Source organism: Chrysemys picta, chromosome 2 (genome assembly GCF_011386835.1).
Source record: "Chrysemys picta bellii isolate R12L10 chromosome 2, ASM1138683v2, whole genome shotgun sequence".
NCBI classification, from domain to species: Eukaryota; Metazoa; Chordata; order Testudines; family Emydidae; genus Chrysemys; species Chrysemys picta.
The window spans coordinates 91,405,026-91,420,316 of NC_088792.1; positions in this window are offsets into that span (position 1 = coordinate 91,405,026).

Genomic DNA, 15,291 nt, shown 5'->3' on the forward strand with positions numbered 1-15,291 from the left:
TCACTATCATGGCTGCCCCCCATTCTCTCCTGGGATCCCAGGCCTTCATCACCCTGCTCCTGAGAGCTGTCTTGACCAGACCAGACCAGAGAGAGGGACCCAGATAAGATCACTCCAGCTGAATCCCAACCATCACCTGGGATGAAATGGAATCTCACTTTAACAGCAGCAGCAAAAACATCTCCAGCATATCTCAACTAACTTCTTCTCTTTTTCCCCCAAAAGTTACTACCATCTTTGATACTAACCAAGAGACTGTCCAACAAAGGGGGGGGGGGAGAAGAACTGGGCAAGTTCCTTCTAAAACTCTCTCCAGCTAAAGGGAAACAAAAATAGTAAAATCAAATCTTTACTTAATACTTTACATTTCAAATGATTCAACTGTTTTAATTCTTTTTTTTTCTATCTTTAATAAAAGGTTACAAGGATTTGTAATGATGTTTGACATGATTGGTCCCGCTTTGAGCAGGGGATTGGACTAGATCATGACCTCCTGAGGTCCCTTCCAACCCTGATATTCTATGTTTCTATGGTACTAAGCAGGCAGAGGTTTCTGTATCTCAAACCCTGGACCTCATTTAACACTCTTCAATCTTGGTCAGTGACTAGGTTATGTTAACACCTTTATCCTATCTACTCCACAGTGGTGGATTTAGAGTTAGTGGGGCCCTGTGCTCAACTTCATTTTTGGGGCCCCTCCTTGGGACCCAGCCAAGAAAAATAACATTCTCTCTTATCTCCCCCTGCCTCCGTTTTTCATTCTTTTTTTCTTTCTCCTCCTCCTATAAGTAATAGGAAGTAAATGAAAATAAAGTGAGGTACCTTGATTGTCTTTGTAGTCTAACTTGAAAATCGCTGAGGGTCTCAGCAGACCACTTAATGATCTTTCCAAATATTGTTTGTCCCGTTAGCTAACTATTGTAAAGTGCTTTGGATAAGAGTGCTTTATTAAAAAAATGTAAAAAAATGCTGGGGTACAGGGTCTGGCCAGGACTTGGGGTGCGGGAGGGGCTTCAGGGCTGGGGCAGGGGGTTGGGGGGGGTGTAGCGCTTACCTGGGGCAGCTCCCATTTGGCACGAAGGGTGCTGGTGGGGATGTGGGTGTATGTGCAGGAGTCAGTGTGGGCAGGGGGTTGGGGGTGTGGGGGGGGTCAATTGTAAAAGATGGTGGGGATGTGGGTGTATGTGCAGGAGTCAGTGTGGGCAGGGGGTTGGGGGGGTGTGGGGGGGGTGCAGGAGTCAGAAGGGCAGGTGGCTAGGTGTGTGTGAAGGGGTGCAGGGTCTGGGAGGAAGTTAGGGTGCAGGAGTGGGCTGGGGGTTGGGGTGCAGGGTCTGGCCAGGAGTTAGGATGCAGGAAGGGGCTCAGGGTAGGGGCAGGAGGTTGGGATGTGGAGCGCTTACCTGGGGCAGCTCCCATTTGGTGCGAGAGGTGCAGGTGGTAATGTGAGGGGGGTGCAGGAGCTCTCATTTGGTGCTGAGGGTGGGGGTGAGGATGTGGTGGGGTACAGGAGTCAGGGCTGGCGAAAGCCAAGGCCAAGGCTAAGGCTAAGTGGCGGAAAAAAAAAAAGCCACGATCGCCATCGGTGGCAGCTCCACCGCGTCGCTTTCTTCTTCAGTGGCAATTCGGCAGCAGGTCCTTCCCTCCGAGAGGGATCGAGGGACCCGCCGCCGAAGAGCCCAATGTGCCACCCCTTCCCCTTGGCCGCCCCAAGCACCTGTTTGCTGAGCTGGTGCCTGGAGCCAGCCCTGGGGCTGGGTATGTGTAGGGGATGCAGGAGTCAGGGAGGGCAGGGGACTAGGTGTGTGTGAGGGGGGTGTAGAAGTCAGGACTGGGGTTGTAGGGGTGCTCCCAGCTCCCTGCCCTGAGCAGCTCACGGCAGGGGGGATATGTGGAGGGGGAGTGCGGGGGATTCCTGCCCTGCCCCAATTCCACCCCCCTTCGCCAAGGCCCCGCCCCTTCTCCACCTACTCCCCAGAGCGTGCTGCAGCCTGCTCCTCCCCCTCCCTCCCAGAGTGACCTGAGCACCAGTAAACAGCTATTTGGCAGTGGGGGAAGTGCTGGGAGGGAGAGGGATGGGCGGGAACATGGCACGCTTGGGGGAGAGGTGGGGGAGGGAGAGCTTGACTGCAGGTGGGTGCGGAGCCTGCAGCGGGGGGGGGCAGAAGCTTGGTCCTGCCAGCTCCAACTGCCCGGCCCTGGGGCCCCCTGTCATTGGGGGGCCCCGTGCCAGGGCCCCCTGTGTTTCACTGTAAATCCACCTCTGCTACTCCATCTAAATTAATACAACAGACCTATACTACACAGACTCTACAGCAAGCTAAAGGAATAACATATAGCAAAAGTAAACTGTTATCCTCTTTGTGGACCAGATTCTGAAAGAGAAGATGACAAACACTTTGCCAGTGGTTTGTATAACTATTTGTGAGAGTCACTGAGCAATAAGTATAAGGATTATTGAGTTCCTAGTTCTGGGAGGGAAGTGTTGTCTAGTAGCTAGAGCAGTAGTTACAGTCAGCATAGGTAAGTACACAAAGCTGGCAGATTCATCCTGAAAGTTAGTGTGGCAAAGTGGCTTTGACTTGGGGCTGTCATATAACAAGATATAGATTCTAGTCCCATCTCTGCCTGAAGGGACCTTGTGCAAACACACTGTTTTATTATTTCTAAAATGAGTGAAAGATATTTTGCCTCCCTACTAAGGTAAGAAACCATAGTCAGTAATAAGGGTGGTGATGAATGGCACAGAAATATTGTCACCAGTCAGCAGAAGAGGTGAGACCTTGGCCAAATGATAGCTAGAGAGAATCTCTCTGTGCATGAGATTTTGCCCCTCATATGGGCAGGCATAACAGGGCTGACAGATACATGGGAGAGAGAAACTGTTAGAACAAGCAGGAGTGAGGGGAAGGAAGAGCAAGGGGAGACAAAAGAGGGCTGTGGATACTCCCCCAGAAATGCTCCCACTAATGCCCACATGGAGGAGCCCACAAATTCTAGAACAGCTGAGATTCACTGGAAAGTTTTTCCTTGTGATAAAGAGCAAGATCCTCAGCACAGAAAGGAAGCAACTTTGTTGTGGCAGAACTAGCCCCTGCACTCTGGATCGATCTGCTGCTCTAGTTCTCCCTGTGGCCCGTCTAGAGAAGCAGATCTCAAACCACAGGGGGAGCCAGAGTTCAGGTGCAGCAGGACAGGGCTCCTAAGTCAGCAGCTTCTTATGTTTACAATCAAGGGGTTCAGCAGCAAGTTTGTGTGTTACACAATAAACTTTTAAAAATCCATTGCCCCCAAATGTTATGGAATTTGCAGGGGCATACTTCACTTGAACTTTTGTACACAAAAAAACCCTCCCCCAAATTAGCATAACCCTAATTAGCTAAAATGGTCATAACAATTATGATAAACACATGATAAGTTAGTTGTATACAAGTATTCCTGGGAATAACAGCCACACTTCATGTAATCTATAAAAATCCCCTGTGGTTATGGGAAATTTATATTATACGGACTCTATAGTCTAGTTTCCATGTAACTTTTCCATCCGAGCAGTTATTTATTAGATCATGCTCATTTCACTCCAGTTAACAGCCTTTTAAAACTTAGATCATGCAATACTAAACTACCGTAAGGCTTTTATGCAAATAGGACTTGTTTATGTGGATCCCTGTTTCTTTTAATTTGGCTCATGCTGAAGACCGTGTAAATCACTGCTCACAAACAAACAATTCCTTAGACTGAATGAGTTAATTCTGTCATGGTCAGGACACAAACCTACATCTGCATACAGACAGGCTGTGTAATTTAACAATTCATAGATTCCAAGGCCTGAAAGGACAATCGTGTTCAAACAATCATGACCACAAAGGAACTCAAACTTTCAGTCTTCCAGTATAACATTGGATGCCTTATTAGGCCATAAAAACAAAAATAAGTACTCCTTAAATAAATAAAATATTAAAAGCATGCTTTGGAAATAGCCAGCTCTAATCCATTGTGGGTCTTTCCTAACCTGCTCTAAAACAGAGTTCACACACACAGCATCATAAACTCACCCCATTCCTGGGACTAGGTTTTGTTACAAATAAAGCAACACAATTCACCTTTAAGTTTTCTATTCAGGCTTGGCTATTCCTAGGGTTCTCAGACGTGCACTGTCTACCTCCTATGCTCACACACTCTAGGCAGCTACTCTGTCTCCCTTATATATAGCTGGGCTAATAAGCCACCTGCCTACACTGCAATTACACACTACATTACTCTAGGACCCTTCCACCTCACAGAGTCCTAGACCCAAGGCTCCATCTCCAGCCCCAGCCATAATGGATACACCACAATTAAACAGCCCCTTAGCCCAAGCCCAGCTTGCACAGGCCAGCCACAGGTGTGTAATTGTACTGTAGACATACTTAAAGAGTCAACAGAACCCACTTAACCCTTTCCCAGCAGGATCAACACCTGCTAATAAGATGAGGCATTTGATGTTAACAACAACTTTGGGTCAGATTTTTAAGAGCATTTAAGTGCCTAAAGATGCAAATCAATGGGAATCTAGCATTTGAAAATCCAGAAGGCATCTATCTGCATCTTGAGGTGTGTAAGTACCTTTGAAAATCTGATCCCTTACCTCTAAAAAGGGAGAGTTTAGATTATATACTCATCATCTGCTTCACATATTTAGCATACTGCAGTATTTCACCTACATGTACATGATTACTATGTTTTATACACATATCAAATTCAGAACAGCAACATCAAAATCAGAGTCAGAATTAGAACACTGGATCTGAAGTGACACTGCCATTTAACAATGGAATAACCTGGGGCTATTGTCTATATGTGCTGCAATCATGAGATCTGAAACTCTGCAAGGATCACTAAGGACACAGCTGATTATGTTCAAACTATAAATCTTTATTAGCAGAAGTTAACAACACGAGTGTACTGTGGCTTAAATGGATCTGAGCTCTGTCCTGTATATGTATATTACAGACCAGTCAGCTTAATTTCTGTACCGGGAAAGATAATGGAGCAAATAATTAAGCAATCAGTTTGCAAACATCTAGAAGATAAAAAGGTGATAAGTAACCGTCAGCATGGATTGTTAGGAACAACAACCTGATAGCTTTCTTTGACAGGGTAACAAGCCTTGTGGATGCGGGTGGATGTGGTATATCTTGACTTTAGTAAAGCTTTTGGTACTGTCTCACATGACCTTCTCATAAACAAACTAAGGAAATGCAATCTAGATGGAGCTACTATAAGCTGGGTGCATAACACAGTGATCTCCCTTTACCCTGGCCCTGCTACCCTCTCTTTCTTTCTGTCTTTATACTTCCTTCCTGTGCACCATTCTACTCTTTCATTAATGGGTTAACTAGCTTGTTAGCTCCCTCAGCTCAGACTGGACTAGTAATTAGCCTCAGGTTCCAGCAATCAGGCCTTTCTTCCAGGAAAACTAATTAGACTTACAGTGACCAGAGTGCTGGTTCTGCTGCTGGTTCTCAGCACTCTAGCACAGTAGCATTATGACTTGACTTAGCAGGATCTGGCAGTCGCATGTATGTTTGTGTGGGGCTCTTCTAGATCAGGACATTTTAGATGAAAGTTTTTTGTCAGAAAATGCTGATTTGTCAAAAACTGAATTTTTTTGTGGGAATGTATACAATTCAATGCAAAAAGTTTGTCAGGATGGAATTGGTGTGGGAAAGAGAAAGTGAGAACACACCACTGTAGAACAGACCCTAGCCTAGTGGTTAGGCTACTCAACTAGGATGTAAGAAACTCAGGCCCAAATCCTGGGCTTGTGTTGCCCCCTCCCATATGAGTGCCCTAATCGCCATACTATAGAGTCAGTCTCTCTTCCACTTTATATGCATAATTAAATATTGAGTGGTCCAGAGTGAGACTCTACCATGATAACCCAGTTAGCTCTCTCTGTAATTTAATTTATATATATATATACACACACATAAAATCTCAACTTTCAATGGTCTTAGTTTCATCTTGATGCCAAACTGGAAATTTTTCTGGAAATTTAAAAAAATTTCCCAGGGCAGGAAAACCATTTCCCACCCAGATCTATTTTCTTCCCCTCTCCTTTTGTCTTTCCCTTTAGTAAATCCCCTCCTAACAAAACCTCACCTCATCCCAAAAATGAACGAATGTGACGTTTGTTGCAATCATATTGTTCACTCTCCTTGTATTCTCTCTCTTTTCCCACTTTTTGTCTATTTTGTCTAGTCAGATTGTTCTTCTGGGCAGAGCCATCTACTAACTCTGTTTGTACAACACCTGTCACAATGGAGACCCGTTTTCAGCTGGTCTCTTGGCACTACCATAATAAATAAATAAAAATAATAATAATAAGAAATACTAAGTTATTTGGTTTGATGCAGGAATCACCTGGTGAAATTTTCTGGCCTATGTTATGCAGGAGCACAGACTAGATGATCATAATGGTCTCTTTTAGTCTTAAAACCTATTAATGTTTCTGTTTCCACTTTATAGCAGGCCTGTTACTTGCAATTTATCGTTTTTAGTTGTTGGTTGATTTTTAAATAATGCAAAGGAGGATTAATTAAACCATTTGGTCCCTTCCGCTTTGCCACTTGGGATCATTGCCATAGTGAGATTCTTTTTATAAACAGCAGTCTGACAAAGACACACCAATTATATGAATTAAACTAGATACGTTTTGCCTGAATGCTTACCATGCCATCAGCCTTCCTTGAGGGAGGTGGAGGAGCATATCATATCAGTAAAAGTAAAGAATGAAGCATCAAAAAGTCAACAGCAAGAGAAGTATGATCACTTATTTATGACAGGGGGAAAGGGATAAGATTTAACCACTACCACTGAGTTCTTTCCTGGGAACTAACTCTGAAATTTGACTCATATATGGAATTTAGGCCATAGAATCTAAGGGAGATACAAGGATTAGATCTAGTCTACTTTATCTCAAGTGAGTGTAGAAGTTTGCCTGCGCAGAGCTTAATGGAGGATCACAACTTTAGCTTCAGCTAAATGTTCAATATGGGCTATAAAATACTCTACTAACATTGAGAAATGTCATCAGTTGTAAAATAACATCCTTTGCATCCTTCTGGTCAATTTTCAGAAACCTTGTATCTAATCTATTAGTTAAAAAAATTAGCAAGGATCTTAAAGCCAATATAGGGTAGAGATATTGGACAATAATGTTTATAGTATATAAGATTCCTCCCATTAGCAGTACAGGCCTCTTCTAGAGGTGAAAGGAGAGCACTTTCCTCCATGGTACAACAGAGTCTATTTGTGAGAAGAATTACAGTAGTACAGTAACTCCTCACTTAAAGTCGTCCCGGTTAACATTGTTTTGTTGTTACGTTGCTGATCCATTAGGAAACATGCTCATTTAAAGTTGTGCAATGCTCCCTTCTAACGTCTTTGGCAGCCGCCTGCTTTGTCCACTGCTTACAGGAAGAGCAGCCCATTGCAGCTAGCTGGTGGGGTCTTGGAATCAGGGTGGACCAGCAGTCCCCTATCAGCTCCCCCATCAGCTCCCGGCTCCTCTAAGTTCCCTGTGCTGCAGCCGCCTAGCAGGCTATCAATTGCTGGGCAGTTCAGCTGTCCTTCCCCCCACTGCCATGTGCTGCTCCTGCCCTCTGCCTTGGAGCTGCTCCCAGAGACTCCTGCTTGCTTTGCAGGGAGTTAAGCAGGGACCATTGTCAGGGTGTCCCCCTCCCCGCTTACCCCTTTTCCATATAGAGCAGGGAGGGGACAAGTACCGAGAGAGACAGAGCTAGCTTTTGGCAGCAGCTGCTGTCTCACCTTCCTGATCCACTTAAAAAGACAATGCACTTAAGAGAGGGCCAGCTTACTTAAAAGGGCAGTGTGCATCTCTCTCTCTCTCTCTCTCTCCCACACACAAGGTGTGTCTATCTCTGTCTGCTATGCTGTCTCTCCTCCCTCGTGTTCGTGCTGCCTTGTGTGAAAGGCTACATTAACAACCTGTTAACCCTTGAGGGCTCAGCTGAGTGCTAGTTCATCATTTAGCAGCAAGGCATTCCCTGGAAAATATCCCTCCCTCTTCCACCTTCTAACTCAACTGGGAGTCGCCGCTTGTCACTCAGCCCGCGCCGCTTCCAGCAGCTCCCATTAGCCTGGAGCAGCAAACCGCAGCCAGTGGGACCCGCAATCAGCCAGACCTGCAGACGTGGCAGGTAAACAAACCGGCCCAGCCTGCCAGGGGCTTTCCCTACACAAGCGGCGGCCCCAGTTTGAGAAACACTGCTCTAACTTCACCACCTCAACCAAGCTTCACAATCATCATAGCTGTGAACAGTATTAAATTGTTTAAAATGTATACTGTGTGCATATCTATATAATATATAGTTTTTTGTCTGGCGAAAAAAAATTCCCTGGAACCTAACCTCCCACCCCCCATTTTTACATTAATTCTTATGGGGAAATTGGATTCGCTTAACATTGTTTCGCTTAAAGTAGCATTTTTCAGGAACATAACTACAACGTTAAGCAAGGAGTTACAATAACTTATCTTTAAGATTGGCATAACATTTCTACCAGGCTGTCATAGGTATGGCTGTCGCATAGCACCCCTGCTGGCTAAGCATGCCACTGCAGAAGCACTCTCCCTCCATTTCTTCCTCGAAGGTGGGTCCCTTCAGCCTTCCCCATGGAGTTGGAGTTTCTGATGTGGCTTAGCCCTTCAGACAAGTCACTAACTAAATCTTAAACAATTCCAGGGTAACAAAAGACCAAGCAAATGGATTTTCCATTCTGCTTCAGTTCCTCTTCAAACCACCCTCTGGGCTCAGTTCCTATCCCTTTCCAGGCCCCGTTTAAGTCTCTCTGTTCTGGGATAAAGCACTGCCTCCAGGAGTCCCAACTTCTCCCAGGGCCTTCCATAGGAACCTAATTTGCTCCCTTTAGTTCCTCTCCCACACTGAGTTATCTACCATTTTATGAGCTCCAGGTGTTTATCAGGCTGTCATCTGACTTCCTTTAGTCCTGCCACCTTAGCCTGGGAAACAGCAGAGGTGGGAATGGTCCCATTTCCCCTTAAAGAGACCAATCACCCTGTGACATAACCCAAGAGATCTACCTATAGTAAGGATTTTTTAACTGTAGTATTCTCATCCATTAATAATTTCCTTAGTTACTTCCCCTTGCTGTTTTGTATAATAGGACTACTGTTTTTTGTAAAGTTAAATTATGTGCAATTCTTCTTTTCGGGTGGTGCTCACTGTAGTAAATTGTAACTTCAGTGTTAGAACTAGCTTCTGTTCTCAAGGGAGAGGAGAATATTTCTGCAAAGTTTGAAGAAAATGTCAGGTGGTGGGTTTTTCTCTTTTTTTTTTTTTTTTTTTTTTTTTTTTTGTAATAGGTCATCTTAATTATAGGGTGACCAGATAGCAACTGTGAAAAAACGAGACAGAGGGTGGGGGGTAATAGGCACCTATATAAAAAAAAGTCCCAAAAACCAGGACTGTCCCTTTAAAAACAGGACATCTGGTCACCCTATCTTAACAAAATATCCTAAATTGGAGTTTTGACTTTGGTTTGGTTTTGTTAAGTCTCCCACAAATTCAAAAATGGCTTGTCACTATCCCAAACATTTAATTAGGTCTCCTTGAAAACTCATCTACTCATATTTGAAGGACACACATAATTAAGCAAAGTTAAAGATTTTTATGATGGATACTTTGGGGCCCAGTCCTGCTTCCATGATTTCAATGGAAGTTATAACCACAAATCGGATGTCACTGGGTTGTTGTGTTGTGACAAAATATACATTCACTTACACTTCCTAAACATAACGTGTTATCATGTGGGCACGGTAAGATTTATAATGTCATTAACTATTAATTTCCACTCAATGTTTTAATTCTTTCATATACTTAATATTACTCAACCTCAAATTTGTAAAATGTATGATAAAAGTTAACTGCAATTAAGGCTTGATGCTCCAAGATGCTGAGCACTCTGGCCCCAGTCCAGCAAAACACTTAAGTATGTGCTTATCTTGAATTAAATGGGAATACTCATGAGTTTAAAATTTTAGCATGGATTGAAGTGCTTTGCTAGATTGGGGCCAGAGTGGTCAGCTCCATGCAGGACCCAGCCTCTGCTGATTTATTTCCCTATCCTATCACTACAGATATGAGAAAACCAAACTGAGATCAGTGACAAAAGAGGAACAGATGTGAAAATAAAGCTCATTAAATGAGAGACCTGAGTTAATATTGACTTGGTGGCTGAAACTCAGAAAAGAAGCGTCATATCAGCAGAGTGGCCTTTGTCAAGAGGTAGTTGAAATGTACTCTTAAATTTTGCAGATCCTTCATAGCTCCTACTTTGTAATAATTACTGATAGAAAGGCTTCAAATTCTGGATGAAATGAACAGATGCATTATGGTAGCACCAGCAAGATAGCCCTTTACTTCACAAATTAGAACACAGGGCCTTTGTTGTGTCTCTACTTCAAAACCCAGCTTCTCCTCCATTCTAGCCATTTTAAGGGGCTCCTTCACTGGGATAAGAGCCCCTTCTTACACTAGAAAGAGAGTGTATGTAGTTTACTGCAGGAGAAGCTAGAGATCCTAAAATAGAACAAGTAACTGATTAGAGCAGCCTTGATATATAAAATGTTTGAGATGCATTTATGTTTGGGTCAGATTATCCAGTTGCCTACAACTGCTCTTAGGGTTTCTTTTAATTTTGAGGAAAAAAAAAAAAAGTATGCTTGAAAAACCACCAGTGGAACAAATTCATCCCTGATGGAACTGACTTCAATAATAAAAATATCTAATACTAATAACCATTTATTTATATAGTAAACATAAGATCTTTTTCTTTTCAGAGAATCCTTTTCTTGCAAAGTAGATCAGTTTTCTATGATGTAGAGAATTAAAGTTTATATAGTTTCAGGCTACTGATGTACGAAACAACAAAAACACATTTTCTGCTTAAACCTCATGAAACCAGTCTGCAGACACATGTTTTAACCTCACTACAAAGTATCCAGAAAATGAGCTTTTCTCCAGAGTTGTTTGTGCCCCAGCGTGATTTATCCTTTCAGAAGATTTTCTGAAAATGACTATAGCTTATACTGTAATTAAAGAGAACTACATTGCATTTTTATCTGGTGTTTTTATATTTTGTTCTGATTAGTAACAATGCAGAAAAAATTCTAGTTTTTTTATGCAAAAAAAGAAAATATTGGGGACATTCACACTATGATCAGCATCACATTTCTGCAAACAATGGTCACAGCCAACATCTTTCATGAAGCAATATGGAATCACAAAATACAGACCCCCCCACTCTATTAATATACTAATTATTGATAAATGAATACACAAAACTACACACACTCCACATTTTGTATATGAAATGGTCATTCTAATTTTTAGGGGTGTAATTAAAAGTGTGAAATTAAGCATTGTGTTTTCTATTTTTTCTTATTCTCATTATTTATAGCGCTGTATTTTCACATTTCTTGAGCAGCTCACTTGTGTAGAGAGGTTGGCTGGACGTGTCATGGACAAACATAATCTTAGCTCAACCTAACAACCACATTCTATGAGGAGACAGTCACTGTGCTCTGATTAATATTGCAAAGCCCTGAGTGGTATGATTCATCAACTTGCTTCCACCCCAATGGACAAATGCTATTTCTTTTTCCAGTAGGAAGATTTCTACCTAACACAGATCAGATTTAGAGATTAGCCACATGCAACCTTGTCAATACCTAATTGTCACACAAGGAAATGATTAACAGCCTCAGTTCTACCTGTCTGTGGGTAGGCACAAGCAGCTTGCAGGTCTCCAAATTACAGTATGCCCCAAGTGAGACTGCACCCCATATTTTTCATAGAGATATTATATGATTATGGCATACCTATGCTGTATTTTATGCAAGATAGGTCATGTAAGATATCATTGGATAGATTGTGATTTACTAAATATGATTATCCTATTTGTATGCATGTACCATTTCTGTATCTGAAGTTATAAATATTGACTATATATCTGTATTATAAATGTGTTTACACCTGCGGAGCGCCCACTAGGCAGAATGCACTCAGTTCAGATGGTTGGCTGAGAAGGGCCCATTCAGGTTAATGAGCCATTAGAGAAAACAATAGACCTTAGAAGTTGTTTATCTCCCATGGGGGTGGGGCTTCCTGAGGACACTACAAACAGCCTCTGACTCATAGCTGCTATGACACTACAGGGTCATGTGACCAGGTCATCTGGTACTGGACTCCATCTTGGGCCACCAGTGTTTTTCCACTGACTTCTGTGGGAACCAAGCTTTGAAACAACAGGTTCCCGCCATATGCAAAAGCTTTATACACCAGGGGAGTGATATCTTCTTCATTCTTCACTGACTCCCCACCCAAAGAGACTCCTGGAAACACCTGAGGAACAGAGAAACTGAACTGGGGGAAGTGTTGGACCCAGGCTAAAGGGATTTTTAGCCTGTGAACGAAACACCTGGGGATTTTAATCTGTAAATTAGTGCAGCTTGCCCCTTAAGAATCCACAGTCTGCTGGTATCATCATTTAGGGTGAGAATTTGCTATTCATATCCAATCTCTTTAGTATATTAAGCTTAGTTTGCGTGCTTTGTTTATTTACTAGGTAATCTGCTTTGATCTATTTGATTATCCCTTATAATCACTTCAAATCTATGTTTTGTAGTTAATAAACTTGTTTTTGCTTTGTCTAAAACTAGTGTGTATGGAAATTATAACTTGGGGCAGAAAGCTGTTGTATATTTCCTCTCCACATTAAGAAAGGGGGCAAATTTCATGAGCTTATACTGTACAGTTCTCTGTGAAGTGCAAGATGGTATAATTTTGGTTTACACTCCAGAGGAGTGGGGTGTACCAGAATAGTTGTGAAGTGCCTTAGCTGAAGCCTCCCCATGCAGGGGCTGGTTAAAAAGCCTGCCTGCATGTAGTGCAGCTGGGTGTGTCCCTACCAGTATGTGCGCTGGTGAATGTGCAGGCTGAAGCCTCAGAGAGGGCATGGCAGGCTGGTCACAGAAATACAGTGTAAAGGGAGCCCAGGCTGGTAGGTCGGGGGGGCTCAGTGGTACCCCACTTCCAGGTGGCACCCTGGGGGAACCCATCAAACCTCCTCAAATATCAACTAATCCTAAACAAGGAGAGAAAACTTGTGCAGCAGGATCTGTAAAGATGGGAAAGACCTATGAGATCAAACAGTCAGTCTTCCTGGATTCCAGTTTCCTCCCTGTTAACATATAAAGAAACATGATCAGGTTCATAATCCCCTTGATGTGTCTTCATGAGTGGAGCGTAGATGAGGTGTTAAATGACTTACAGGGAGGTTTTTAAAGTCAGAAATGGGTGTTATGTGCCCAACTCCCATTTGCACCTTTTAAAATCTCCCCCTTAATTTCTTATTCACTTCCTTGTGTGGATTGCTTTGTTTTGACAGGATATACAGTCTAGCAAACTTAACTCCAAATTAACACATTATTTTGGTGGGAATGATAATGGACATATACAAACTTCATGGTCAGAGCAGCAGATACCCCATGGAAAATATCAATGTTCAAAACACTTTTAAGTGAAGCTATAATATTCTCTTTCATCACATCAATGGGTTACACAAATGACCTGTAGCAAGACTTTTAAATGAAAGCTAACCTAGTTGCTGAAGCTCAATAAATGAGTCAAGTCATCAGCTACTTCAGTCTATATCATTTGATCTGTTTTTGTTTGTTTGTTTGTTTTGCTATTGACAGTATCTTAGACATCTGTGATGTTCCCCTCTGGTGTTATCTGGACACGGTGATCTGCTAGGTCACTCCCATCCTTGACTCTGGGAGCCAGCCTTACCCTGCACTGCTGTGAGAACCCCCACTCCTGGGCTGTTCATGCACAGCCTCTAGCATGTAAGCTGCTCCCAGCTACTTGCAACTGAATGACACTAGCCAGTATCTCTGGTCCCAGACACAACCTACATACTGAATAAGGCAATGACTCTGCAGCAATAATTATAGACAGAATCTTGCACACCCATAGTAGGGTTTGAAAGTTAAGGATTTAGGAGCAACCTCAAGTTAGGCATTTCCAGTCTACTGAATACTTCATTTTGAAACCTTAATCTTATTTTAACAGGTTCTTTTATGGAGGGTGTGTAGGTACATCTACACTGCGCACCGCTGGTGGCAGCATATAGGGTGTGCATAACTACAAGTAGCAGTTAAAAGTAGACTACATCCATACCACATTGTGTAGCTACACACAAGTGAAATGCTCTAGAAGGGGTTTTTTCCTGCAGCTGGAGTCTCATTCCAGTGGGGAAAGGCTCCAGCAGCAACCTGTGATAGAGAAAACCTCCAGCAGCGGGGAGGCAGCAGGACACTACATTGCTACAAGGCATTGCTTGGGCATCTAAAGTGCCATGTAGGGTATGCACTGTAAGGATTCAGGTGTGTCTTTACTTATCTATACAGCTATTTATACCAACGCTAAGGGGGCGTGCAGTGTAGGTTTTTTCACTCCGCTGTAAAGAGTATACAGGATAGATATATCCTATGTGAACTATATATGCATACAATCGATGTGAATACATTTTCATGTTATTTTCATGGGCACGTTACAAAACTCCACCTTTAATATTCAATTTCAAGCTGGATGAATCATACCTTAGAACGTCTGACTGGAGAAGCCTGTAAAATTATGGATGCTCGTCTCAACAATCTGAGCCTAGTGAGTTGGTAAAACACAGTTTAGAACCTCCAATTACCAACAATTCTTGTAATTTGGCCTGTCTGCTGCTTCCTCATTTTTCAAATGAGGAATTCTCATTTAAAAAATGTCCAACCTCAAAGGAGATTTGGTTCAAATTTTGGACAAAGGTTAGGGTGGATCTTTCTCCTCTCTGAAGAGGTTTCCTTATCTGCATTTTTCATCTCGGACAGGTTTAAACATTTCCATTAGTTGCAGTTTCTATTGACATATCAGTTTAACAGAAAATACCTACAGTAGGAAAAAGACAAGATTTAAGAAATGGAACACCTGTAAAAAGACTTAGGGATAGATTTTAATTTGCTTAGCATCCACAATTGAGGTCAGATTTTCCGAAGAAAAAGGATAAAAGTGCTTATGTGCCTTAATGATAATCCGGCCCTAGTTTAACACCCAACATGGAAATGCAGTCACTTATTTAGGTGCATAAACAGCAGATAAGATCCTATGAACATGTCCCAGATTGTGCATGCTGAGCTCCATTAGAAACCTGCCCCCATGT